A 24,632-nucleotide genomic window follows, 5' to 3' on the forward strand; every position below is an offset into this window, starting at 1 on the left:
TATGTTTGAGGGAGGTCAGAGTAGTCATTGCCTCCTGCAACGACATTGTTAGACATTGAAAGACCTGTTTTAGAAGGAAGTCCTAGTGGCCTATTCTGCCAGCCTGCTAGGCAGCCGTTCTAGGAGTTCTTGTTAGTAGTGAGGCAGTTAGAGAAGCCTGCCAAAAGATAATAATGATGATGCCAAGAAACTCTGTACATCCTAAAAGATGAATATCGATACGAAGGTGTGTAAAAAGGGGTTCTAACCCCTATCAAAGAAAAGAAAAGAAATGGAAATGTATAGGCAGTTGCTCATTGCCTTGCGAGGGCCTGGTAGGTTCTTGGGGACGAATCAGACCCGAGGCCGATACCTTGTCTTCCTAGGGGTGGCTTCTTGCTGAAAACCAAATGAAATGGCAAAACAAGGAAGGCTGGAGCGAAAATAAAAGTGAGTGTTAGAAAAGGATTAAGTGTCGCCTTGCGAGGGCTTGGTAGGTTCTTGGGTGCCGAGACAGGTCCTGAGACCGATGCCCTGTTCTCCTTGGGTCACTACGCTCAACTCCCTCCTTTTTACATGCCCAAGTATGTTCATCCAATACAAACCCTAAAAGAAGAAATGTACTGAAAGAAAATACTCCTTGATCAGGCTATAGGAGTCCTTGCCTTGTAGGAGCTCCTAGTTGTGTTGTCTTTAGTTGGTAAGTAGTTCAGACTACCATTTAGGGCAACCTCTTTGATAGGTTTTTTGAGTTTGGCTGTGTTGGAGCAGTTGGTTAGTGACTCACTTCGGATCTTCTATTAGATGATGCTAGGCCTATTCCTTGTGGATGTTATGCCTTGGTTCTGTCCAGGGGTAGGGGGAGCATTGTGCTGAGTTTTATTATATAATTGTTTTGTATCAGTTTGATGCTTCTTTGGTTGTTTATGTGCAGATATGTTCGTGGATTCGACGGGCTGAGTCGCCATATCCCGTGGTCGCCAATGAGAGCGGAATTTAGGTGACGGGAAGTGCTTAAAAATAGCAAAAATTTATGAATATCAAGGAAAAAATATTCACCGTCAAAGGCGGCGGCTCGATCTAGGACGATTTTAAGCGCCAAAGTGCTTTAAAGGCGCCCGAGCGACACTTGTTGATTTTTCATAATTTTTCAAACAGTCGTGCAGGTTGGCAAGAGTTACTGGCCAATGCGGGATGCCAAGCCAGACGCCCAGGATTTTTCAGAGCTCAATTCGGAGTCCGGACGGGGAAATGGCCAAGGAAACGGTCAAGATATGAAAAGGTGGACACTTGGGAGGCCAAATTTGAGCATGCCTTTTGAGTTTGGACCCCCCCAAAAAATTTATGCACCTTATGAAGCAAAAAACGTGGAGAGAGAATGAAGAGGGATGAAAAAAGTGGAGGAAGATGGCGCCCGAAAAATGCGCCATGGAGGATGGAGAGGCAACTTGCCTGCTGCAAACAACCCCCCCAATGGATTATGGGGCTTCATTCCCTCCTGAATGCTGACTCTATCGCCGCCCTTCGCCCGTCAATTGATGGCCTGAATGCTGAGATAGAAATCTAGTCTTTCTCTCTCCTCTCTCTCTCTCTTCTAAGAGGGAATTCATGTGGGAAGAAGGAGGAAGAAGAAAGAATAATGGAGGCTTGTCCGGCATGGATCGGATTGCTCCATGGGCTGGAAATGATGATTGGTGATTATGCTGGACATGAAGTGCTGCTGATTTCCAAATCTACAGCCATGGACATAAAACCCGAAACACGCAAATAAGCGGTAATTTAAAATTTTCAAAGGAAATTTGAGCTTTTATGGCTTTTGATTGATGAAATGCTGTTCATGTGGGATAAAAATTGTTCATGTTACTGTTTTCTATGAGTTCTTGCTGGTCATAATAAAAAAATCAAAAAAAAAATGCATTTTGTGGTTCAAAATAATATGCTAAAACACGTAAAACATGAAAAAACAAGGGAAAATGATGGTTTTTTTGCATAAAAATGGGAAAGTAAATAGGAACATCAACTAAACTTTCATTTTTCTGCAAGAAGGAACTAAGGGCCACAGCCCATCACCTGTTTTGAATTTTTAGTAATTAAATAATGCAGGAAAATAAGGGAAAATACAAGAAAAGGGTGGAAAAACCCTAAAAAATAGGGAAAAAATGCATTTTGGGTTTCGAAAAATAAGGATAAATAAGAGCAATGTTTGTGAATGTTTGTGGGGACTGAAGCATGAGGATTTGCCTCAGTTCAATCCCACTTTCTTGTTCTAGTGTGTCTTTTTCCGTTTTCTACACAAAAAATGATGTCAAAATACCCTATAAACCTATGCAACGATGCAATATTTAAACGGGGAAGGGTAGAGAAGTTGAAATATGTCTAAATGCCGTGTGAAATGATGGAAAAGTTGCTGATTTCTATGCATAGCATTTAGGACGGATGATAATTAAAATTAAGAGCTTAGTAGCACGAGGATCACCTCCGTGCTAGGCCCATGCAACGAAGCACGAACGGTAGTTGGAAACCATTAAAAGAATGTTTTTGCACTTGTGCACGATACTGTTTTACTAAATGTTTGAGCACTAGGCATCCACCAAATGCATGGAGCATGAAAAAGAATTTAAAAGTATCAGTGATCAGCTCCTGGACATGCATTGCAATTGGTTTATGAGGACATGACCTACGTTGAGAGGCAGTGAGATACCCATGCTGTAGGCTAGTCGTGGGATCCTAAAGGGGAAATCAAGTAAGGACAATGGTACATTCCTGGACACGCTTATTGGGTACCTTGAGCGACGTTTGTGCGAAATGTCTAAATGTTGAGCGACGCATCGAGGGGCCAATCCCCAAGGTGTAGGAGAGTTGCAGAGGGTTGACGGCATTCAGCCGTAGGAGGAACCACATGTGTATGTGATTCGAGCCTTTTGGCTATGTGAAAGGGACTCCCTCTGAGGAGTAATATTGGGTTAGGATCAGTTGGACTACAACGTATTACAAACGCAATGTTTAGGAAGGCAGAGATTTTGATAGACGCTCCTAGCCGCGAGGCCGAGGGGTTGTCTTGTGCATAGTGACGAGGTCCGGCTAGTGCATGAGCCAGTGCCGGCCCGTTTTTAGGTCCATCAAAGACACTAACATTGAATGAGTCGATAGAGCCTCAAGATCGAATAAGAGACACTAACATTATTGAGTTGGAACTTGGTGTGCCAAATGATTCACAGCCGTGCTTTTACTAGCTTCTACTTCACATCGTCAAAAGATACTTTAAAAGCATCACTCCATGTAAACAAACAATTAAAGAACAAAAGGTTCGTAAGTGGCAACGTTCTTTCTGCTAGGGCATTGATAAACCTCCGATAATACCTTATCGAGGACAGAAAGCTATACACCTCCTTCTAAGTGTGCAGCGAACTCATGGCGTCTATGAGCTTGATCTTTTTAGGGTCAGTCGCAATCCCTAGTGGACTAACCATATGACCTAACAATAGCCCATAAGGAACTCCAATGATGCACTTCCATGGGTTAAGAGCTATGCAAAATTGTCAGTAATGGTCAAAATACTTCCGCACAATAATCAATTATCTATCCCTTACAGTGGTGGCTGCCACTAAATCATCTATAAATACCTTCAACTCCTCAGGGGAGATGTCACCAAAGGTCTTATTGGCTGTTCTTTGCCACGAACCAGGTGCATTACATAAATAAAATACCATCACATGGTACACAAAGGTACCGAAGAAAGCACCTAAAAGGGGCAAAGTATTCTATACATTTTCAGAAGCCACCATGTATAGTATCAGCTACTGGTGTTTATCCCAAATCTGGGAGAAAAAGTGGTACCATCCGATAGCCTTTACAAGCGGAAAGTTGGGCATATCGAAAATTAACTACACCTAGAGAAGTTGTTCCTTGTGATGGTATTTGCGACCAAAAAATTCAGGCCCTACATTCTTTATGAGAAGGTGGTTTTTGATATGAAGACAGCAGAATTTAGATTACTAGTGAACAAGTTACAGTTGTCTGATCGATTAGCAAAGTGATTAATCACTATTTAGGAGCTTGATTACGAGATTAAGAGCAAGCCATTGAAGCTACAGTGCATTGTAGAGTGTCTAGTGGATTTTGGAGAGCCAAAGGAAGTCTTGACTAAAGGAAGTGACATGGAGATTGTTAAAGATTGATATAGCTTCCATTCCCTCTTGGTATGCTGGTATATTGCACTATCTATCTACAGGAGAGATAGGAGCTACTCTATCAAAATGCGAGAAGAGAAAAATTAAACACTAGGCTTTAAAATTCATGTTAATTGCAGGAACACTATATCGGCAGGGTGTTGATGATATATATTATCGATGTGTGATGCCTGATGAGGTTCCATTTATTTTGAAAGAGTGTCATGACTCCGCTTGTGGGGGGTACTTTGTTGGACAGTTGATGGTCCAAAAAGCTTTAAGAGTAATATATTGGTGGCCATCCATCTTTCAAGATGCACTCGAGTATGTTAAGAGATGCGATACTTGTCAACAACATGACATTAGGGAGAATAAAAAGTGACCACTTACTTCGGTTATAGCGATACTTCCATTTGAAAAGTGGGGCATGGACTTTGTGGGTTCTATTACCTCGTCGTCTACTACTCAGAAGAGATACATTATAGTAGCCACTAACTACTTCACCAAGTGGATAGAAGAATGGGCAACAAGGAAGGATGATGCAAAAGAGACTGCCAGTTTCCTATTAGAGCAGATTATATGCCGATTTGGTCTGCCAAAAGAATTAATATCGAACCGTGGCACCCATTTCCTAAACAAGGTGATTAGAAGCTTGACTGAGGCATGGCAAATTAAGCATAACAAGACGATGCCTTATAATGCGCATGCAAATGGACAAGTTGAAAGTACTAACAAGTAGCTTGTGGGTATCCTATCCAAGATAGTCTCCGAAAAGAAGCGTGACTGGAATAAAAAACTATATGGAATAGTGTGGGCATACAACACGATGTTTAGACGAGCTATTGGCCACACCTCGTTTAAATTAGTTTATGGGGAGGAGTGTGTCATGCCCTTAGAGATTGAGTTGCCGAACATAAGATTCACAATCAATCATTCTTTGGGTGACGAGGATGCCCTATTCGAGCATTTTATGACTCTAGCCCACCTAGATGAGCTCAAATTGCAGAATCTGTTGCACTAGGAAGTTGCCAAGCGTCGGATGAAGCGGTTTCATGATCTAAAAGTAAAGAAACATACTTTTAAGAAGAGGCATTAAGTTCTTTACTATGATGCATGGAGAGAGTTGTTTCCAAGCAAGCTTGAGCCCAAATGGGACGGTCCCTACAAGATTGTAAGAATAGGAAAGAATAAATCCACAGCATTAGTGGCTAATCTTGAGGGATTGGAATTCAAAAATAAGATTAATCTTAATAAGATTAAACCTTGTTATATCTAAAATGCACTAATGAAATAAATGCCTTGTAGGTCAAATACTAGGTTGATCAAGAATCTGCAATATATGAAAGAGGTTGATGGGGCGGTTGATTCCTTATTTGGAACACCCATACTTGGAGCAGAGATACCATCAAGGGAAGCTTATGTAGTGGAGTAAAGGATATAAGGTGATTGAGCAAGAGGATGCATCATTCGGTTGGAAAATCAAAGTATTATATCATCATTGCTTAAGAATCTTGACAAGCATCCTTGTTACATTCAATGAAGAGGGTGGGATGGAGCCTTTAGTACATCCTCTAAACATGCTAAAGTTTGATTACCATAATTACAAGTAGAATTGACCATGGCTGGCTGTGTGAACCGATTGTGGATGTACATATTGTACTTTGATGGAGCGTCTAGGGGCCCTAATTAAAAAGGAAGCATTGGTGTAGTTGTCCGAGATCCCCGACATAGAGTTACAATGAAATTAGTTGTTTATATTGGGGTAGGACTCACTAACAACATGGCGAAGTATAAAGCCTTGAATATGGGATTGAATATTGCCAAGAAATGTGGTATTTGTCAGTTGTTAGTAAAGGGGTTTTTGCACTTGGAATTAAACCAACTAAATGGGACGTACACAGTTCAAAATGCTATTCTCTCTATGTATTATCGCACTACTATGACCCTATTCGATGAATTTGAGAGAGTATCTCTTCAATTGATTCCACGTTCTTGGAATCAGTTTGCAGATTCATTAGCAAACTTCGCTTATGAAGAAGACATTTTCTTTAACTATGGTCCTAGTTTGGATATCTCTATGGATGATGAGATAGGACCTAGTCGATTATGGGGGCTTTTATCAAAACATGCCCTATATGGCAGGCAATGGTTAGTATGGGTAATGCAAAAGGTGGTTGAGACCCATTTGCCTTTGTTTTCCTGGATCCATAGGTTGCTTAGATGACATGTTATGCGTACGCCTCTTACTATTTATGTAGGAGGTATGGGTCATAATTTGATGCGTTTAGTTTTAGGGAAAGAGCCCTCACTACAAGATATAGACCTTATACCGACATTTAAAGCGACAAAAATACAAACAACAAAATTTTCCCCTGTCGTCGCAAAAAGCATCGTTATTGACGACACCATAGAAACGTCGCTATTGGCGTCGCTATATGCATCGCATTTGCGACGCATATAGCGACGCCAATTGCAAATGCGACGCATATAGCGACGCCAATAGCGACGCAACCAGTAAATTTGCGACGCACATAGCAACGGGAATAGCGACGCAAGTAGTAAATTTGCGACGCAAATAGCGACGGTAACAGGGAAAAAAACTTTTTGTGGCAGGGCAGCAAGTTGCCCTGCCACATATAGCACTGTGTGCTGTATGAGAGCCATACAAAATAGTTTCTGCACTACTGTATACAAAGCGCTTGCAAACAAAAAGAATGTATACTGAAATCATAAAACTGATACATGAAATAAATACATGATCGCATAAAAAGCGATTGGTACAATCATGACAGGATATCACTAATACATTGAAAATGTCTACATAGATCAGGCGACTAAAAAATAAAGGTGTGTGAGCTCCAAGGATCCAAGGGCGAGCTACAAATCCTTGTCCCTCGAAAGCTCGTCCCGTCGCAAAGGAGCATCGAACGGATTCTGCAGAAAAAGAAACAACACATCAATCCACCATACAATAATGCATTCAAATATCTCATGGTAACTACGGACAACAAAGATGAGTGACTTACAGGGCCGCCGCATCTATACAATCGGTCGATCAATGCATTGAGACCGTGCCTCTCTGCATATCGAGTCTCAAGTCCTTGCGGATCACGATTTGTAATGGACTGCTGCAAAGAAAAAAAAATGCTAACTATTAGAAACATAATTGCCAATACAAAGAATATTTCAAAAAAACAAACAAGCAAAACAAAAGAGAAACTTACAAAGTCCTCCAAATATGTCCTATGGTCACCACTCCCAAGATGATGGACCACTCCGGCCTCGAGTCGTGCCCTCGCCGCCTCGCACTGCTAACTCCAACGTCCTAGCGAATCTGTAGCCTCCTCCCTCAGTCAACACCAATCATCTGCATCTAACCACTTGGGCTTTGCAGCCTCACTCTTGATTGCCTTGCGTGCGTCAGATCCTCTATGTGACATGTATGCACAAATGCAATCCATCATCCAGCCCGTAGAGAATCTATCTACTGCGGCTGGCACCGGAAACTCCTCGTGTAAGGATGCTACTATGTAGTCCTTGCTCCCCTCCGGTATGTTCTTCCAATGATCCAGGACGTTGTGCCGAAAAACTTGTTGGCACAACTCTCTCATGCGAGCCATCACCCTCCTCCCCTCATCATTCATGATGATGGCTCCTGACCTACTATCAACCAGATATCCATAACCCCTAGGAGTCTACCTAAGATGGGTCCTCTCCCATCTCCGTCCACGCTCCTGGGCATATCCAGGAGACCCCTCTACATCCGGTGTACCGACGGGGATAACCTCTCTCAGAGTGGCACCCAAAGGGGTGCCACCAAAAGGGGTGCCACCTGCTGACGGTTGTGCAAAAGCCGCAGTAACTGAAGTAGACGTCCCCACAGGTGTGACAAATCCTGGAGGTGATGCAGCTCTAGCTGAACGACGAGACGGAGACACCACATCTGTGTCTCCACAGCAGCATCCCCCTGATCGCGATGCAGTCCCTCCCTCTGGCCCAAGTCGTGAGCATCGAGATCGTCTGCTCGAAGCTGAAGCATCTGATCGCGCTGAAGCGGATCTAGCAGAGCGCCCTGACGAAGAACGAGACATCTCCTGGTCTGCCATCTCTCTGAATCTCGCGAGTTGGTCTGGAGACATGCGTGTGAAGATGTCCTGAAACTCCTCATCGCTCATCCCTTGACTCATATCGCTTTGATCATATACTCTCGCACTTCGGGGAGTTGAAGGTATAACATACCACCATCGAGGTTGTCGGGGGTTTGGATAGAAGATTATCTGTTCACAAACACGTACAAAGCGAGTTCAAACCATTGTGACATAAACCATGTTGTATTACAATTAGCAAGCAAATGACTCTATGCACCTGTTCACAATGGGCCGGCAACATAAAGGTGTCGCGCAAATCCGTCCATTTTTTTTCGGAATCTATTTCGAGAAATCCAAATGGACCTCGTCGAACTGTTGCTCCAGCTCCCCCAAGTACCACTTTGAACCACTGCACATCGAATAGTATCATGGAGAAGCTACGGTAATCCACCGTAATAATACTTTGTAAGTTTCCAAAATACTCCATCTCATCCACAATCGTGTTCGGATCCGTTGCTTATCGCCGGCTCTCTTGCTCAAACCTTGCCATGACACCACAGTCCATTGTGGAGCGCATTTTGTCAATACGCTCCACGCGAAAATGCCATCCGCGCGACCACGTTGCACTATATATTTTGTACTATACATTGAAACACTCAAATTAGATGTCGCATATAAAATTTAGATACGACATATTCTAAACCCCTCATCACCTTTGGACTACATCCCCTCGAGAATTCCCACTCCTCCATTGAGACCTCTGTCCCTTCGCTGGATGTTGTGGTCAAGGCTCCATGCAACCATCGTGTTGACATAAACCACGGCATCTCCTCCATGCCTTCGGGATATCGAATCGGTCGATGATGCGTACTACGTCAGAATTCAGCTTGTGCTTCCTCTCGATCTTGCCTTGCAATCTGGTACTTGGCGAGCCACGTCTCCATGGAGGCATGGTGCAACATACAAAAGCGATTCACATTCTCTTCCATTGAGGCATCCATTCTTTTTTCTACCCCAGTTTCAACCACCACATCTCTAGTCAGTCTATCATCGTCCTTCAGCATCCATACCATTTCATTGTCTGGTTCCACCGTTGGTAGCCATTGTGAGATATGCACTAACGCCTCTAACACCAACCAACATTCGGCCATGCTACCTTCTGGCCGAGCTCGTTGTCGCACAAAGCCTTTCAGGGTTTTCATGAAGCACTCCAGGAAGAACATCCATTGCATATGGACAGGTCCAACAATCTCCACTTCGTCCACAAGATGCACAAGAAGGTGGACTTGTATCGTGAGCATGCTAGTGGGCAGGTATTTCTCAAAGAGACAGACCGTCTCCACTGCTCCCCGCCTCACGAATTCAATAAAGGACGTCTTAATCTCTTTCTGTGAGATCCATTGCATCAAAGTCAACAACTTGTAAATGGCCCCGCGAATTTCTGGAGTAAGGCATCCTGCGATCGCGATCGGTAGGACAAACTGCCACAAATGAGAAAGCATTATGAATAATGGCCACTTTTCAAATTGTAAAATGCCCACGCTAATTACAATCCATTCTGTTCACAAATCTGACATATCTTATGCTAATCATGGGATTTTAGCCTCGACAATTGGTCATCTTTAGAAAATGTGGACCTGAGAGAATACATCATACCCGTCGGAGTGCGGATAGACTTGATTACTTGCTTCACAATGCGCTCTTCTTTAGTGGACAAAACCCAAGGAGCGCGAGGAAGCTGCACTCCACCATCAGCACTCGACTGCGGCCAAAGCACCTCCATCTTACCTACCTCCTTCAAATCCATTCGTACCCTTATAGTGTCTCTCTTTCCTGTGATGTGGTCCCATAGCAAGCTGCCCACATTCTTAAAAATATGCATGGGATCCAACAAGTGGTTGACCTGTAAGTGGGTCCAATATGGCAACTCGTAGAAAACTGAGAACGGTCGCATTCCATTTGGATGTGATTCCGGGTTTACCATTTTCAGCTCGTACCAGCTTGCGGCGTTCATACATGTTGGAGGTCGTCCAAGGAAACCTTCCCTAAGTTCATGATCCTCCGGTAAGAAAGCAGCATGTCCTTGATATACCATCTTCTTCATGGTTTGTGACCTTCGGCAATCTAACTGTGGCCCACACAATAGACATGCATGATAACCTGAGGTAACCACACCTGTAAGGTGAGCCACGACCTAGTGAATACTTGATTGAATGAGATAAAATATAGATATTACCAGCGAGAACGGAGGTCTGCTCACCTGAGCACTCTCCCAATCCCGGAAAGTCATGCATCGTCCACATGAGAATGGCTCGAATGTTGGCTGACCGTCGACCATCGCGCCTGCTCATATCTTGCACAGTGACCCCCTTCTCCCATAAAATCTTAAGCTCATCGACTAATGGACGAAGATACACGTCCATATTTTTTACTTTGTAGCGGCCTGGGATGAGCAAGCTAAGGATGAGATGTCCTTTCTTCGTAGAAAGCCATGGAGGGATGTTGTAGTTGATAAGCACTATAGGCCACACATTGTAAGAAGTTGAGCGCAGACCGAATGGGTTCACACCATCCATTGCGAGACCGAGCCGAAGATTCCTTGGCTCTCGTGCAAATCTTGGGAAGGTAGAGTCAATGTGGCTCCATGTGCGCGAATCTGCTGATATTCTTTGAACTCCATCCATGGACCTATTCTGCACATGCCACGTTGTCAAGCTTGCCATGCCGGACGTGCGAAACATGTGGTTTATGTGGGGGATGAGCGGAAAGTGTCTGAGAATTTTTTGAGGGATGGTTTGTCCTTGCAAGTCCTGTCGATACCTATAAGCACCACACTTTGGACATGTCTCCATAGTCTTGTATTCATCTCGAAACAGTATGCAGTCGTTGATACATGCATGGATGTTATTGTAGTCCATGCCAAGCTTCCGTAAAACATGTCCTGCATCATCACGAGACTCAGGCATGGTATGTAGGTGGTAATATATGATATTTCAATAACCTGAAGAAAATCATAAAACACCTTGAAAAAGCACAAATGTTTGTAATAATAGTGTCAAAAAAAAAAATCAATGAAGCCTATGTGCAAGGTACCTGAATAACTCGGCCACACTCGTATCGCTCCACCCGTATTTTGCTTGCACGCTTAAGAGTGCAAGCAATGTCTTCAACTGAGATACTCGGCACCCATCATATAATGGTATGGATGCTTCCTCTCTAAGCGGATCAGATGTCTCAACATCCATGGGAATCAATGCATCGATCATTGCCTCCATCTCAGGCTCCAAGATTGTAGGTAGGTCGGGAAGGTTGTCTGTCTCCTCTGGCATTGACGGTATAGATGGGCCTTGCGAGTGGTGGATTGACTCCTGCAATCGATCCATCGCACGTCCACGAACTCTTCTAATTGGCCGCAAAGGGTGCACTCCCCCTTGGGTCGAGAAATCACCCCCCTGGATAGAAAATTTGCCAACAAGACCCAATCTTATTGTGTATGGTTTTCAATTAGCTTGCAAGTACAATGCATAATTAATATTAACTTCAAATTATCGTTTGCTGAAAATCCACAATCGCCTGATCAATGATCTCAGATTGAAACTCGCCAAATCGTCGTACGTGTTCTATAGACAATCGGCGTTTTCGTCTAATTGCCAACTTGCATTGAGAGCAAGGACATGGGACACACTGATTAAGATACGCTCGCGATCTTGAACAATAAGACCTTCTTCGTTTTCCATCTTATCTACATTATAGCAAACGAGGCTCAAATGGATAGCTTTATGGAGATGTATGTCAAGTTGCAAGTTGACCATAAGCTCTTGCATTGTACATAGTAGTTGAGAGATTTATTGATGTTATATCTTGGCCCTATATTATGCTCAAGGATTTGTTTGTCCCGGTAGATAATTATTCGTTATTGTAAAAAAAAAAATCATTGGTTCATAAGGTTCATGAGTCGAAGAATAAATGTTTGGACTTGACTAAAAGATTGGATAATGGCTTAGATGCTAAAAGGAAAAGTGATGAATATGTTACTTCATCATTGCAACAAAAAGATTGGTGATAAGGATGCTATGATTAATGAAGTTCTTCACGAGGTGAATATAGAGTTGAAGGGGATGGAACATGATTCTTCTTTGGGATTTAATGGTAATAAGTCAATTATTGAGGTGTCTTCTTGTACAACCATTATACCTTATATACCTAGCTACGGTCTCTAGGTTATGTACTTTGAGTATCTTAGAGGGGCTCTACTAGGATTACTTATACAACTGCACTAGAGGGCTTTGAGTATAAGTAATCCATTTATGAGCATCATTCAGGATCTCTTAGTCTAATAATAAATCAGTCTCAACAAAAAGCATCTTAGAAATGTGTTTTTTTGTCCTAGGATCGCGTATTAAAATTAATGCCATCTATGAAATTTATTAACTATAGTAATAAAATTTGTTTCAATCAATTCTACTCATAGTCATAAGACCTAAGAGAAAATATCCTATGCTCAATTTAAGGGATTCTTCTTCTATAACAATACTTTTGGGTTCATTTTGATGAAGTACCGTAATGACCATTAGCTAGGGTATTATTTTCTTTTAGTCCTTCCATTGACTAGTTGGCATGATTTCTAATTTGTTATGCCTATAAAGTTAATACAAAAACAATGAATTATGCATATCACAATTAGATCCCCTACTTGGACATTATGAAGGACATGACCAATTTTAAGCCATCTTAAAGAGTCACTAATGTACATGGCCCATGGCAAAGCACATTGCATACCATTATCGACAAGTCTATTATCGTGCATCTTAAATCTCCTAATTAGACTTTATAAAGTGTCACTACAGCAAAAAGGCTCCATAGACGCGCTTGTAGACACAATATTTGAATTGTGAAAAAAACAGTCGGGCGCGTTTATTAACGCGTCTATTTTCGTATCTACAAAATCGCATCTAAAAGCGCGCTTATAGGCAGAAGTAGACGCACATTTAGACGCACCTAGAGACGCAGGTATAAAGGCGCTACGTAAATATATAATCATATTTTAAAAAAAGTGGATATATTCATATTGTGCGTCTATACACACGTGTATCTACGCGTCTAACACCGCGTTTACTCTGAAAGTTTCTGACGAGAATAGACGCGCATTTATCCTGCAATTTAGATGCGTTGATAGACGCGCAAAACAGAGGTATGAAAAAAAAACCAGAGAGCATTTGGTTTTTTTTCCCCCCATCAACATCAAATTGTATACTTAGGGAAAATAGAGAAAGATTATTTCGAAGATTGGATACTGAAAACAAAACAATGTATGTAGCACACAAAATTTCATATATATAGATGAAACGTTTTTACATTATGAGTTCTAGTGCTTGTGATGTCATGATCGCAAGCACTAGCTGAAAGTAATACATATCAAAAATGAAAATTACAAGCCAAGGGGAGGCATGCATGCATGGGGCTCCTCTATATCTTCTTAGAAGAGGCATCATCATCGCTACCACCACCGTTGCCTGTGCCGCTGCCGTTGCCGCCACCGCTACTGCTAGTCCCCCCTTCGCTATCCTCAACTGCATCAGGATTCGCCTACACAAAGGATTAAAGTATATAAATACCATTCCAAACAATAAATCATATTGATCTATACTTTTCATGTAAAAAATAAAACATACCTCTTCTGGTGGTGGAATCCTCATGGCGCGATTATATTGCTCCTCCGTGATGAGTCCCTCCTTGTAGAAATGCTGCCAAGTGGACGCCCGGTTATGACCTCGATGGTAGCCTACCTCTCTAGGAGTAGGCATCCTATCAACGATATGGAACTACAAAACAATTTGAACATACAACGTATTAAAACACACTACATAATGAAGTGAAACAAATTACAAAATTTAATTTAAAAAAAGAAATCAAATAATACTTACAAACTCAGTCTCCCATGACTTCCTGCCACCCGATCCATAATGCGACGATCCCATGGTTGCCATCTGGATACATCGCGCCTCTACATGCTGGCGACTTGTCATTTTCTCCGTTGCTCTCTTCTTGGCCTCTTTCCACTCCTTGCGGTGGCAATTGGGTGGTTGGCCATATCCAGGGCACCCCTGCTCTTGTCTCCGCAATGACTCCTTGGCGCGCGTCATAAGGTGAGACCTCTTGTTATGAAGCGCGTCTCTCACCTTTGACCATCCCCAATCATCTGAGAATCGTGAATTCTCGGGATTAGGATACCTTTTATGTACTGCCCGCAGCACCTCTTGCCACAAACCATTTTTTTGGTGCTTGAAGGGAATCATACAATCTTTGTATGTGGCATGCACGACACTCCTCAAGTAGGCTATCACTTCCCTCCCCTCAAAGTCATGCAAGATACCACCAACATCAGTGATAGAGTAGTACATTTGTGGAGGCTCACCTCTCTCATTTTCCGGTGAGGGTGATCGAGAGCCACCACCTAGGCAACCCCCACAAAGCCCTCGACCTCCTCATCCTCCCGCACCACTCTCCCTCCTCCCTCGACGTGCACTACCCTCTACCTCACTCGATACACGTGCCTCTGTAGATATACGTGCTTCGGCCGATCCATGTACCTCAGATGATCCCTGTGTAGGCAAAGATGTGATAGGTGTCCCAGACATCACACTGAAAACCTCATCTGCAGTGGGAGGCGACCAAGATAATTGGTCATCTCCCCCATGAATTGATCCTTGTTGAATGGGGTGCTGGAGGATCCAGGATTCCACATCTACACAGAAAAAACCATATTACCCTGTGTAGATAAAACATATTACATATAGCGTCTATACCTGCGTCTCTGTGCACGTCTATACCTGCGTCTCTGTGAGCATCTGTCAGCGCGTGTATCCTCGCGTGTACACTACAGAGTACACGCGCCTGCACACACGCTCAAAGACGCGCCCCCAAAGAAACGTTTTCTTCGTCTATATCTGCGTCTACACTGAGATGTAGACGCGCTTGGTCGGATGATTTTAGCAGACGAGTGCCATTATTGATTTACAAAATGCAATACATAATGAAATCACAAATCCTAAATACACAGAAAGAGCAGAGAGAGGAAGATAGAAAGAAAGAGAGAGAGAGAGAGAGACTCACCTTGGGTGTTTGGTGTGGCGGGTGGTAGCGCTTCTTCCTTCTCCTTCTTCCTTTTCTTGGTAAGTTACCCTCCCTTGATGCTTGCTTCCTTGCTTGCTGCTTCTTCTTGTTCTCCTCTCTCTTGTTCTCTCTTTCTTCCTCTCCTTGGCTTTCCTTTTTCCCTTTTTGTGTGTTTGAAATGAAATAAGAGGTGAGGCATGAAAAGACTAGGTGAGGCATGAAGAGACTACATGTCGGCTAAACTCAAGCTTCAGAACCACAAAAAAATGTAGGAAAGGAAAGGCGTAGTTTGAAAAGAAATGATTTAAGTATGATTTGAATTTTGACGTGTGCATCTATTTTTGCGTGTATAAGCGCATCTATTTGCGCGGATATATAGACGCAAAAATCGCGTCTATTTACACGCACGTTTACACGCGCTTATAGACGTTGCGATAGACGCGCCCGACTTTGCGCGTCTAACATACACGTCTATGCCTCGTTTCTGTTGTAGTGTGTATGACTAATTTTTAGCCCTCTTAAGGAGTCGATGTAATGGTACCCATAAAAAAAGCAAAGTGGATACCATTACCATAATCATGGATATGCTATCATTCCAATATATGTTATCTTTCTCTTTCTCTCCCTCTCCCTCCCTCTCTTTCTCTTTCTCTCGCATTTCCTCTCCCTCTCACAATATATCTTAACACTCTCCAAAAGCAAAAGGGAGAGGGAGAGAGAGAATGCACTCTCCCTCCCTCTCCCTCTCCCTCTCTTTCTCTTTCTCTCCCTCTCTCATTTCCTCCCTCTCCCTCTCCTTCTCCCTCTCCCTCTCCCTCTCCCTCTCTTTCTCTCTCTCTCCCTCTCTCTCCCTCTCCCTCTCCCTCTCTTTCTCTCCTTCTCTCTCATTTCCTCCCCTAAACAAGCAAAAAAGAAAGTGATTTAAACCTTTAATAAGCAAAAGGGAGAGGGAGAGAGAGAATGCGCTCTCCCTACCTCTCCCTCTCTCTCTCCCTCTCCCTTTCTTTCTCTTTCTCTCCCTCTCTCATTTCCTCCCCCTCCCTCTCCCTCTCCCTCTCTTTCTCTCCCTCTCTCTCCCTCTCCCTCTCTTTCTCTCTTTATCTCTCATTTCCTCTCCTAAACAAGCAAAAAAGAAAGTGATTTAAACATTAAACAAGCAAAAGGGAGAGGGAGAGAGAGAATGCACTCTCCCTCCCTCTCCCTCTCCCTCTCTTTCTCTTTCTCTCTCTCTCTCATTTCCTCCCCCTCCCTCTCCCTCTCCCTCTCTTTCTCTTTATCTCCCTCTCCCTCTCTTTCTCTCTTTCTCTCACATTTACTCTTCTAAACAAGCAAAAAAGAAAGTAATTTAAACCTTAAACAAGCAAAAGGGAGAGGGAGAGAGAGAATGCACTCTCCCTTCCTCTCCCTCTCCCTCTCCCTTACCCTCTCTTTTTCTTTCTCTCCCTCTCTCTCCCTCTCCCTCTCTTTCTCTCTCATTTTCTCTCCTAAACAAGCAAAATAGAAAGTGATTTAAACCTTAAACAAGCAAAAGAAAGAGAGAGGGAGACTCACCGATGAGATATGGCGAGTGTGGGGCGGCTCCTCTTTGCGATGAAGGCTCCCTCTCTCCTTCGCGAACAATGGCGGCGGCGGCGGCAAGTCTTCTTTCTCTCCTTCTCTCACGACAGTCGCTCTCTCCCTCGCTCTCGCTCTCAAAACACACAATGTGCAAACGCGAAATGAAACCGCGCTCGGTTTCGGCCCGCTTTTTTTCCCTTTGGAGCGTCGCTATTTGCAAATAGCGACGCCAATAGCGACGCCGCTACCCGCCATCGCTAATCGGCGTCACTACTAGCTCAAATCCTTGTAGTGCCCATTTTCTCCTTGAGATGGAGTATCCTGTTGTCTATTAATAACATTTTTCCAAGGAGGGGGATGTATATAAGCTGGTTTGTTTTATTCCTTTAGGCTAGGAGGGCTGGTTGCTTTAAGGGTTTTAATGATTGATTTTCATTAGGCCAAGAGGGCCAGTTAGTTTGCAGTGAAATGTGCTATTTCTTTAGGCCAAGAGGGCCATATGTCTGTTTGGTGCAAGTATGTTTAATGATTTCTTGTTTTAGTGATTGCATCATACAGGTTGACGAAGACACTGGAGGGAGAATTTGCTACAAGGGAGCTTCTTGTGGCCATTCTAGATGGTTTTGTCCCCTTTCCGAGTCTTTTTCCCTTAAGCAGATAATGATATATGTGTGTGTAAGAGATAGTTTCTTTTTGGTTATTGGGGGGCATTGTCAGGTACTGAAAGACTTATTTTAGAAGGTAGTCCTAGTGACCCTGTTCTGTTGACCTGCTAGGCAGGTGTTCTAAGAGTTTTTGTTAGTTGTGAGGTGGTTAGAAAAGCCTACCGGAATAAATATATGCAAAGAAGAAAAATCCTAAATAACTGAAGAATAGAAATATACGAAGGTGTGTAAAAAGATGTTCTAACCCCTCTATAACAAAAGAAAATAAAATAAAGAAAAATTCTTAAACAGTTTTTCATTGCCTTACGAAGGCTTGGTAGGATTCTGGGACCGACACCTTGTTTTCCTAGCAGTGGCCTCTAGGTTTAAAAATACGAAAAGAAAGGAAGGTTGGAGTGAAAATAAAAATGAGCGTCAAAAAAGGATTAAGTGTCACCTTGCAAGGGCTTGGTAGGTTCTTGGGTACCGAGACAGGACCTGAGGCCAATGCCCTGTTCTCCTTGGGTCACTACGCTTAGCTCTCTCCTTTTTACACACCCGAGTATGGAAAATAAAAGCCTAAAAGGGAAATGTGTTAAACGATAATATCTCTTGATCAAGCTATAAGAGTCCTCACCAAGGAGAAGCTTCTGGTTGTGTTGTCCTCAAATAGGTAGGTAGTTCAAAACACCACCTAGGATAACCTCTATGATAGTTCTTTTGCACTTAATCATGTTGGAACAGTTGGCTAGTGACTAACTTTAGGCTTTCTATCAGACTATGCTAGACCTACTCCTCGTGGATTTCATGCCTTGGTTTTAAAAAGGCGTAGGGTGAGGGTTTTGATGTGTTCTATTGTGTATCTCTTTTGTATCATCTTGATGCTCTTTATGCTTATGCATGTATAGATCTGTTCGTGGGATTCGACGGGTTGAGTCGCCCTATCCCCATGGTCGCCAATGAGCAGTGGATTTTTGCCTTGCAAAGGTGCTTAAAATTTGTCAAAAAAGACAAATTTTAAGGGAAAAATAAACTCCGCTGAAGGCGGCATAGGCAATTGAGTCAATTTTAAGCAGCATGTAGCGGACGGGTGCCAAGAGTGCTTTAAAGACCCATTAAGCGACGGTTGGGGAATTTTCACAATTTTTCGATATGTTAGATGAGACTTCTGGAAGTGGCCGGTAGTTGGGAACTTTGAGTCAGTTAGGCAAAAATTTTTCGAGCATTAAACAGATGCCAGACACGAGAATGGGAGTGTCCGAAGGCAAGGCCAAAAGAAGATAAGTGTGAAGTGCCTTTTTGGGTGAAAGGGGGTGCCTTTGATAGCACCCCCACCAATTTTTTCATGGAGGACAAGAAGGGCCGTTTCTCACGATTTCCAAAAAAAAAAAGGTGCCATTGTTCCACAATGATGATTTCATGAAAGGGGGGGGGGGGGGGGGGAGGGAGGGAGAAGGCATATGCAAATTCAATGCAACCCCATAAATCAATTACATCAGTGATTTACATTCTTTCTTCGCTTCCAATCGCTGCCTCCGGCCCGTGAAATGGCTGCCCAAATAAAAATATCCGAAATCAGTCTTTCTCTCTCCTCCCTCTCTCTCCCCTAAGAGGCAATCCATGTGGAAGAAGCCCCATTCACTACAAGGATATGAGCCTATAGCGATGGGCGTTAGCGACGATAAATAGCGACGGTACCCAGAGCAAAAAAATGCGGGCTGAAACCCGAGTGTGTCATTATTCGCACATTCACAAAATAGAGAGCGAGAAGTAGAGCGAGAGGGAGAGCGACCATCTTTTTGAGAGAAAGAGAAAGAGAGAAAGAAAGCTTCTCACTGCCACCACTGCCACCGTCACCGCCGCTACCGTTCGCGAAGAAGAGGAGGTGTACGGAGGGCAAAGAGGAGCCACCAAACCCTTCTTCGAGTCTTTACAGTGTGTGCATTGTCCATTCTTGCTTTTCCTTTGTATTCTCTCTCTCTTTTACTTGTTTTTTGTATAATTTGTGTGTATTGAGAGAGAGAGAGGAAATGAGAGAGAAAGAGAGGGAGAGGGAGAGGGAGGGAGAGGAAATGAGAGACAGAGAGGGAGAGGGAGAGGGAGGAAATGGGAGAGAGAGGGAGAGAGAAAGAGAAAGAGAAAGAGAAAGAGAAAGAGAAAGAGAAAGAGAAAGAGAAAGAGAGGGAGAGGGAGAGGGAGAGGGGGAGGGAGAGAAAATGAGAGAGGGAGAGGGAGTTTTTTATCTCTCTCTCTCTTACTTGTTTTTTGTATAAAATATGTGTATTGAGACAGGGAGTGGAAATGAGAGAGGGAGAGGGGGAGGGAGGGAGAGAGAGAGAAAGAGAGGGAGAGGAAGAGGGGGAGGGAGAGAAAATGAGAGAGGGAGAGGGAGTTTTTTGTCTCTCTTTTACTTGTTTTTGGTATATAAATTTGCGTGTATTGAGAGAGGGAGAGAAAATGAGAGAGAAAGAGAGGGAGACGGAGAGGGAGAGAGAGGAAATGAGGTATAATTCGGGTGTATTGAGAGAGGGAGAGAAAATGAAAGAGAAAGAGATGGAGAAGGAGAGGGACGAAGAGGAAATGAGAGAGCGAGAGGGAAAGGGACAGGGATGGAGAGACAAAGAGAGGGAGAGGGAGAGGGGGAGTGAGAGAAAATGAGAGAGGGAGAGAGAGTTTTCTCTCTTTAACTTTTTTTGGTATAATTCGTATGTATTGAGAGAGGGAGAGAAAATGAGAGAGAAAGAAAGGAAGAGAGAGAGGGAGGGAGAGGAAATGAGAGAGGGAGGAAATGGGAAAGGAAGAGGGAGGGAGAGGGAGAGGGAGGGAGAGAGAGAGAGAAAGAGAGGGGGAGGGAGAGGGAGGGAGAGGAAGTGAGAGGAAGGAAATGGGAAAGGAAGAGAGGGGGAGGGAGAGGAAGTGAGAGAAAGTGAGAGGAAGGAAATGGGAAAGGAAGAGAGAGGGGGAGGGAGAGGAAATGAGAGAGGGAGAGGAAGAGGGAGAGAGAAAAATAAATGAGAGAGGGAGAGGAAATGAGAGAGGGAGAGAAAAAGAAATGAGAGAGGGAGAGAGAAAAAGAGAGAAAAAACATTAAACATAATAGGGGAAGAGAGAAAGAGAGAGAGGGTGAGGGAGGGAGAAGAAATGAGAGAGGGAGAGGAAGAGAGCAAAAGGAAATGAGTGAGGGAGAGGAGAGAGAAAAAAATGAGAGAAGGAGAGGAGAGAGAAAGAGAGAGAAAAATCATTAAATCTGATAGGGAAAGAGAGGGTGAGGGTGAGGGAGGGAAAGGAAATGAGAGAGGAAGAAGAGAGAAAAAAGAAAATGAGAGAGGGAGAGGAGAAAGGTGAGGGAGGGAGAGGAAATGAGAGAGGGAGAGAAAGAGAGAAAAGGAAATGAGAGAGGTAGAGGAGAGAGAAAAAAACGAGAGAGAGAGAGAGGAGAGAGAAAAATCATTAAACCTAATAGGGAAAGAGAGAAAGAGAGGGTGGGGTGAGGGAGGGAGAGAAAGAGAGAAAAGGAAATGAGAGAGGGAGAGGAGATAGAAAAAAAATGAGAGAGAGAAAAAGAGAGAAAATCATTGAACCTAATAGGGAAAGAGAGAAAGAGAGGGTGAGGGTGAGAGAGGGAGAGAAAGAGAGAAAAGAAAATAAGACCTTACAATAAACCAATCCTAGGCTCATAGGGGTTAGGCCGATCCTCAACAAACCTAAGGGATATATGGCTAGAGAACCCTAGCACACTTATGCCTCCTGGCATAATGTTCTTCCTACAAAGAAACCTCTCATACATGGGGCTTGTCCTAGCCTCCACCATGCTCAAACTATCCCCTTGGTGAAGGGATCTAGCCACTAACCTTGGGGGAGGTTTAGTATGTAACCAAATATCCACCTATGAGGGCACAAGAACTTTTGTAGAAGTATACAACGAAGGCAATCAGCCTATCAGTTAGAAAAATATTCATTTTTCATAACATAAATCCAAAAATAACTTTGGATATTCCATAAAAATCAATCTCTTCTTAAAAAGACAAATACAAAAAACTAAAACAGCATCATTCTAATGCTTCGCAAAAACTAAAATAGCATCACCAGAAGATCTTTTAGGAAACTCTTTTATCATTAACCCTTTTTTATCCTTAGAATAGTCTTAGGAACAAATATTAAAAAATATAATATAAAATCACTTGCAAGGAAGGATACTCTTTTATCATTAACCCTCTTTCATCCTTAGAATAGTCTTAGGAACAAATTTCTGCTCTAACAAGCATATATTTGAGCATAATCACTATTTTAAGCATGAGTAGTAGTAGTATATATGCAACCATCAAGCTACAAATCATGCTTTGGTATCTGTGGAGATCCCAATCTCATGCCCTCATAGAGATTGTAGTGTGCAATAGTGTGGAGAGAAGGTGGGTGAGTTGTAAATGATAAAGGGGAATTTGTAGTTGTGGTTGTGGTCGTGGTCGTAGTCATGGTTGTGGTCGTAGTCGTGGTCGTAGTCGTAGTCGTAGTCGTAGTCAATTTGTGCTTGTGTTCTCCACGGTGTGTTGGCTATGGGTGTCAAATGCTCTAGTCGGATCTCTCTCTCTTTCTCCTCTCTCTTCTCTTAGCCATTCTCTCTCCCTCAATCTTCCCTCTTTCTCTCTTCCTATACTCTCCCTAAATCCTTCTCTCTCCCCCTATCTCTTTTCTCTCTCTATCTCTCTTTCTATTTCTACCTCTCTCACTTCTCTCCTCTTCTTCTCTAACTTTACTCTCTCCCTAACTCTTGTCTCTCTCTTCATCTCTATATAAGTAGTCGTAGTCGTAGTCGTGGTCGTGGTCATGGTCGTAGTCATAGTCGTGCTCATGGTTGTGGTCGTAGTCATGGTTGTGGTCATCGTAGTCGTAGTCGCAGTCCTAGTCATGGTCGTGGTCGTGGTCGTGGTCGTGGTCATAGTCATGGTCGTAGTCGTGGTCGTAGTCCTAGTCGTGGTTGTGATCGTCGTAGTTGTGGTCATAGTCGTAGCCATAGTTATAATCGTAATCGTGGTCGTAGTCGTAGTCGTATTTGTAGTTGTAGTCATGGTCATAGTCATCGTAGTCGTAGTCGTAGTCGTAATCATAGTCGTAGTCATAGTCGTAGTCGTAGTTGTAGTCATAGTTGTGGTCGTAGTAGAAGTTGTAGTCAATTTGTGCTTGTGTTCTCCACGGTGTGTTGGCTATGGGTGTTAAATGCTCTAGTCGGATCTCTCTCTCTTTTTCCTCTCTCTTCTCTCAACCGTTCTCTCTCCCTCAATCTTCCCTCTTTCTCTCTTCCTATACTCTCCCTAAATCCCTCTCTCTCCCCGTATCTCTTTTTTCTCTCTATCTCTCTTTCTACTTCTCTCCTCTTCTTCTCTAACTTTACTCTCTCCCTAACTCATTTCTCTCTCTTCATCTCTATATAATTAGTCGTATTTGTGGTCATGGTCGTGATCATAGTCATAGTCGTAGTCGTAGTCGTGGTTGTGGTCGTGGTCATGGTCATCGTACTTATAGTCGTAGTCGTGGTCATGGTCATGGTTGTAGTCCTAGTCATAGTCGTGGTCCTAGTCATCGTGGTCCTGGTCATAGTGGTAGTGGTAGTGGTAGTGGTAGTGGTAGTGGTAGTCATCGTCATGGTCGTAGTCGTAATCGTAGTCATAGTCGTAGTCCTAATCGTGGTCTTGATCATCGTAGTCATAGTCATGGTCGTGGTCGTGGTTGTGGTTGTGGTCATATTGGTCTTCATGGTAGTTGTAGCCATGATTGTTAAAGAAAATGAGAGAGGGAGAGGAAGAGAAAAAATAAGAAGGAATGAGAGAGAGGGAGAGGAAATACATACAGCATAATAAAGAAAGAGAAAAAGAGAGAGAGATGGAAGGAGAAGAGAATAATTTAAGAAAGAAAAAAAGAATGATAACAAAAATAAATTGTTTGTCGTAAGGTAAACAAAATGGAAAACAATGAAGGTCTTGTTGTTCAAGAACGCGAGGTGTATCTTAATCAGCATGTCCCATGTCCTTGCTCTTAATGCAAGCTGGCAATTAGACGAAAACGTCAATTATCTATAGAATATGTACGATGCTTTTCAATCTGAGATCATAGATCAGGTGATTGTGGATTTTCAGCAATCGGTAAGAAAAGTTAATATCAATCATGCATTGTACTCGCAAGTTAATTGAATACCATATACAAGAAGATTGGGTGTGGTTGGAAAATTTTCTATCTAGGGAGGTGATGTCTTGTCCTAAGGAGGAGTGCACCCTTTGCGGCCAATTAGAAGAGTTCATGGGCGTGCGATGGATGGAGTGCATGAGCCAATCCATCACTTGGAAGGCACTACCCAATCTATACCGTCAATACTAGAGGAAATAGGCAGCCTTCCAAACCTACATAGAATCTTGGAGCCTGAGATGGAGACAATGATCGATGCATTGATTCCCATGGATGTCGAGACTTCTGATCCGCTTAGAGGGGAAGCATCCATACTATTATATGATGGGTGCCGAGTATCTCGCCTAAAGATATTGTTTGCACTCCTAAGTATGCAAGAAAAATACAAGTGGAGCGATGCGAGTGTGACAAAGTTGTTCAGGTACCTTGTACGTACGCTTCGTTGATTTCTTTTCGGCACTATTATTAAAAATATTTGTGCTTTTTCAAGGTGTTTTATGATTTTTTTCAGGTTATTGAAATATCATATATTACCACCTGCAAATACCATGTCTGAGTCTCGTGATGATGCACGACATGTTTTACGAAAGCTTGGCATGGGCTACAATAGCATCCATGCATGTATCAACGATTGCATATTGTTTCGAGGAGAATACGAGACTATGGAGACATGTCCAAAGTGTGTTGCTCACAGGTATCAACAGGACTTGCAAGGGCAAACCATCCCTCAAAAAGTTCTCAGATACTTTTTGCTTATTCCCCGCATAAACCACATATTTCGTACGTCTGGCATGGCGAGCTTGACAATGTGGCATACACAGAATAGGTCCACAGATGGAGTTCAACAAATATCAGCGGATTCATGTGCATGGAGCCACATTGACTCTATTTTTCCAGGCTTTTCC

This window comes from Lygodium microphyllum, chromosome 20 (genome assembly GCF_053477565.2).
Source record: "Lygodium microphyllum isolate KBCC chromosome 20, Lygodium_microphyllum_v1.1.10, whole genome shotgun sequence".
In the NCBI taxonomy this organism is placed as follows: Eukaryota; Viridiplantae; Streptophyta; class Polypodiopsida; order Schizaeales; family Lygodiaceae; genus Lygodium; species Lygodium microphyllum.